Below are 5,473 nucleotides of genomic sequence, written 5' to 3'. Positions count from 1 at the left end.
CTTTGCGCCCCGTCAGAGAATGGGCGGAGTATGTAAAAATGACGACATCACGCCATTTTACTCAACTCCTCCGGAAGTAATTTTGTAACTTGATATCCACAAGACAGTCAACTACCCTACAGCAAAGTCAAGATTTTACATTTGAAATCTTTGGCAAAGCCCTTATAATGTATCATTACAGTTTGATGGGGAAAAGGTGACTTTTCAATTAAGCAGTTTCTTACTTTGACATTTTAAGTTGCAGTATGTATGCGGAAAGAAGTAGAGAGAAATTATTGATAACCTACCCTTTAGGGCCTTGTCGCTGCCTGCCATTCTGCACATGTGAGTGCATCCACCCTCGGAATCTTATCTGCAATATATCAAAGATGAGATGTATCAAAGAAAACAAGTAGGATACATATTACAATGTGGTAATTATGGTCAATACCAAGGGGGATACTAATACAATCAAAACATAGAGAATGGGGGAATACATTATACAGATGGTGGAGAGCCAAAAGTAACACTCCCGTTTTCTCAGAGTACAAAGATGATAGACATACATCCTTGGGTCAAAACATAAAGCATTTAACCTTCATCTATATGCCAAACATCTTCCTGTTATGTCCAGTTATAGCCAATAAATGATTTTTGACAGTTCTATGCATTTCATCAGTGGTTGATGTTTTTCGAGTATTAAATCGTGTACTATTATCATGTTTAGCCTATTCATTAGACCATTTAGTGCTATTGACAATCTCAGACATGCACATGGAATACGAGCTGGGCTATAATGGCAAATATCTATTTATCTTGTACGTCGCTTTGGATAAAAGCGTATAATAAATGACTAAATGTCTAATCTAAAGTGAGATGAAAGTAACACCTGTTACTATTGTCCACACCAAAACAGTGCCCGCAGATGAATGCATTAATATCGATGCTTACATGTTTTGTGGAAGTGAGAAATAACAGAGCAGTTTTAGTGTGATGTAAATATCTTTGGGCATATTAGGTATAGGGGGGTTTGGGTAGTGGCCATATAATACAAATAATAATGTTTTTTTATTTATATAGCACACTTTAACATACAAAGAAGTCTCAAGGTACTTTACAGGGTTAAACAATGAATCACAGTAATACAAACGCTGACAACAACAAAAATAGGATAATATAAAATAAAAACAAAAAATGTATAAAATCCTAATGAAATCGAAGAATCTGTATTAAAAAAGAACAATTAAAAGAAAAAAAAGCAATCTAAAATAAATATGGACTAAGGTCACGAAGGGCACCTATTTGGATGTGCAACGGTTTGACTTACAAATATACACAAATAGTAGTGGTCGTAAGACATGCTTCATTAGCAAGTTTTTGTCTAAAACCTTGAACAGTCTACCTTTCAAATAAGGCCTATAGGTAGAAAGTAAATATATTTGTAGAGCTTTGTGTGGAGAAGACATGGGCATTTAATGCAAAAATGCTACCTCCCCTCCCCTCCCCGCATGCATCGACACACACACAACTCATTCCCACTCACAGTGAAAATCATTTACACTGCTTGAGAGAGGGTGTATCCAGGACTCCTTAACTGTTTGTTGTCCTGTTATGCAGTCCCGTACACTCCTGGATATGTACCAGATTTGGGGGCTTGCCTGGAGCTATGAGTTGTCAAGGTGAACAATCCCCTTGGGGTGCTTGAGAAGGAACATTTGCATTTCACACCAAGTTTTCTTCAATTGGTCAGAAGTCTTGCCCCTCCTCTAAACCAGAATACAGGTCTCCTAGTAATTCCCAGAATATCAAAAAGCACAATAGGAGGCAGAGCCTTCTGCTATAGAGTTTCCTCCCCCCTTCCTGCCTGTATCCAAGAAGCAGGCACCCTTTCCATCTTTAAATCTAGACTTTCTTCTTTATTAATAATAATAACAATAATAATAATAATAATAAACTTTATTTGTATAGCACCTTTCATACAAAACAATGCAGCTCGAAGTGCTTAACAGCAAAGAAATAACATGCACAAAGAAATTACATGCACAGTGATCCACATAAAAAAAGATATCAAATAAACATAAAACATAAAAATAGAATACATACAGTGCATAACATAAGATAAAACTTTGCAGTTCGGTAGCTTTTCAGTTTGGAAAGTTGGCTGACTGACGCCTCGCAAATCACTTCAACCATTATTGCTGGTTAAAATAACTGTGTTATTGGATAGTAGTGTCTATTTCTCGGTAACTTTTGAAAAATCTAAGCGAGAAAACGCCAAAAACTGTACATTTACATACAAAACACGGCCGTCAGCGGAGTTTGGTCCGCCATCTTTATATACCTATATGGCATCTTTATATATCTATATGGCATTTGGATTGGTTAGTTTGTGTCTTTGTATGGTGCTTCTGAAATTGAAAGTGATCATGCATCTTATTATTCATAAATCCAAAACATAACAAGCAAAACAACTACGGTGGGACAAAGAGGATTTAATGTGGTATGGAGGAAATGAGGGGAAACATGTAAGGGAGGGTTACTGCAGGAGTCACTGAGAAGCACTGACACAGTCTATAGCGAAGATTGATGCATTTTTTTTGTGTATCGTGTGTGTATTTACTGTAATTTATGTAATTTATTTACGATGGATCTTGCTGGTGACGTTCTCGGGTACTTTGCTGTTGGGAGGGATGAGGGCCTTCTGTCATTTGGTGTGTCTGGTCACCCTGGGTTGGCTAGCAGTAGTTTAGTTACTAAGGATAGGGTTGGGTTTTCTGCCCCTGAATCACATGATTTGCCACCACTGAGCCTGATATGTTGAATTGACTGGTGAGCAGGTTGAAGAGATCGGTGCTGATCGGTCAATCGGTCAGTGCGGGCCTTTTGAGCGATATTCAGTCGGATGGGTACTCTATGTGTGGCTGGAAGGGATTGTTGGGGGGGCATCATAACAGGAGGAGCTACAGTGGGAGAGAGTGTGTACATTAAGAGACTACAGTTGGAGAGAGTGTGTACATTAACAGGAGGAGCTACAGTGGGAGAGAGCGTGTACATTAACTGGTTGGCAGACTACAGTGGGAGAGAGCGTGTACATTAACTGGTTGGGAGACTACAGTGGGAGAGAGTGTGTACATTAACTGGTTGGCAGACTACAGTTGGAGAGAGTGTGTGCATTAACTGGTTGGCAGACTACAGTGGATGAGAGCGTGTGCATTAACTGGTTGGCAGACTACAGTGGGAGAGAGTGTGTACATTAACTGGTTGGGAGAGAGTGTGTACATTAACTGGTTGGGAGAGAGTGTGTACATTAACTGGAGGAGCTACAGTGGGAGAGAGCGTGTACATTAACAGGAGGAGCTACAGTGGGAGAGAGCGTGTACATAAACTGGTTGGGAGACTACAGTGGGAGAGAGTGTGTACATTAACTGGTTGGGAGACTACAGTGGGAGAGAGTGTGTACATTAACTGGAGGAGCTACAGTGGGAGAGAGCGTGTACATAAACTGGTTGGCAGACTACAGTGGGAGAGAGCGTGTACATAAACTGGTTAGGAGACTACAGTGGATGAGAGCGTGTGCATTAACTGGTTGGCAGACTACAGTGGATGAGAGCGTGTACATAAACTGGTTGGCAGACTGCAGTGGGAGAGAGCGTGTACATTAACTACAGTGGGAGAGAGCGTGTACATTAACTGGTTGGGAGAGAGTGTGTACATTAACTGGAGGAGCTACAGTGGCAGAGAGCGTGTGCATTAAGAGACTACAGTGGATGAGAGCGTGAACATTAACTGGTTGGGAGACTACAGTGGGAGAGAGCGTGTACATTAACTGGAGGAGCTACAGTGGGAGAGAGCGTGTACATTAACTGGTTGGGAGACTACAGTGGATGAGAGCGTGTACATTAACTGGTTGGCAGACTACAGTGGATGAGAGCGTGTACATTAACTGGTTGGGAGACTACAGTGGATGAGAGCGTGTGCATTAACTGGTTGGCAGACTACAGTTGGAGAGAGTGTGTACATTAACTGGTTGGCAGACTGATGGGCCACGCAGGGGATGTGGTTGGAATCTGGCTCTGCGGTGATGTGGGTGCTGTCTTTTAGGTGGTGTTGTGTGTTCGGGTATGCCCTTGACGACTGGATCAGGCCAAACAATCCCTGGAGAATGAGGATAGGGCAATGGCACTCTGAGATTCAACTGAATGAAGAGTGCGCTATAAATTAAATGCATTATTATTCATTAGACATATTTCCTGATAGAGACATTTCCTGGATGTTCCTCTGGAAGCCACTGAGTGAGTGGACAGCCTGTGAAGTCCAAGCCCATCCGGATGAGTTTTTATGAAACCTTATGCAGCATGTCAGAGTCCTCAGTCAGGGTGGGCAATCCAGAGAGCTTAACTACAGAGGGTACCACACTGGACAGGTTACTGGGCATGCTGGAGAGGGCGTTGGTGTGTAATGCTCAGGCTACCCAAGGTGGCCGACCTCAGCAGAATGTGAGGTGGAGCTTTAAATGTGAGATTACGTGATCATACTGCCAATGCACACTATAGGTTACTGAAATTGTGCTTTTTTGTGTTTCAGTCCTGCGCACACATGCTCACTGTGTCTGGGTGGGTGACAGGGCATGAGACGTGCTGGCGTTCCTGCTGTAGTGGAGACTGCACAGAAACCATCCCAGGGAAACTAGAGAGCCTCCATTTGGATGAGGGCAGTGGCAAGCATCTGAGTTTACCCTCTGGCATGATGATCATATATAGTCTGTGTATTCGTGTTTGTGTGAGATGTTGCTAAAATTAAGTAAGTTAGTCGTGCAGAACATCACGAGAGCTGCTCAAAGTGACAGTTTGTTTTACACTTCTGTGTTGGTGCAGGGCAAAGTTGAGTTAAAGGGGATGTAGAATACTGGGTCGATGGCAACCACGCTTAGTGCAGATGTTGTGCCACGTCAGAGGGAAGCAGGTGTCGGGCCCCTATTGATATATTCCTGATTGTCTGTGTAGGCAAGCACACTAGTCCTCTGGGTGTTTGTGACCTATTGAGATGTATGGGTTTCATACAAGTCCCAGTATTGATTGTCGAGGGGCAGGCAGGTCCATTGATTGTAGGCACGAATGTTTTAAAGCCTCTCAAGTCCAATGATTTCATGGTTTCTAGCGTGTTGTGGGTCAACCTGATGTTGCAGGCCAGCAGGACAGCAATCATGTCTTTTGTCCAACCTGGAGAGCTGGAAAGGTGAGTCCGTCCCAGAGAAAGTGGGCACACTGAGGTTGAAGAGCGCAGTTTTTCTCAAGCCTATGACTGAGCATCTTTTGTGAGGCAGGTAACAGCCCAAGACTCGGTTGTTCTGGAGCCCAGCATCTCCCTCCCAGACAGATGCTGGTCGGACGGATTGCCTCTTCTAGGTGGGGAGATGGGTGGCTCCCAGTGAAGACTGTTTGTTGCCAGATAGCTTCATTTTGCGGACGGACTTTTTGTCTTGATTAATGAGGAT

Source organism: Clupea harengus, chromosome 9 (assembly GCF_900700415.2).
Source record: "Clupea harengus chromosome 9, Ch_v2.0.2, whole genome shotgun sequence".
Taxonomy (NCBI): Eukaryota; Metazoa; Chordata; class Actinopteri; order Clupeiformes; family Clupeidae; genus Clupea; species Clupea harengus.
Note: the sequence above shows the minus strand (reverse complement) of the source record.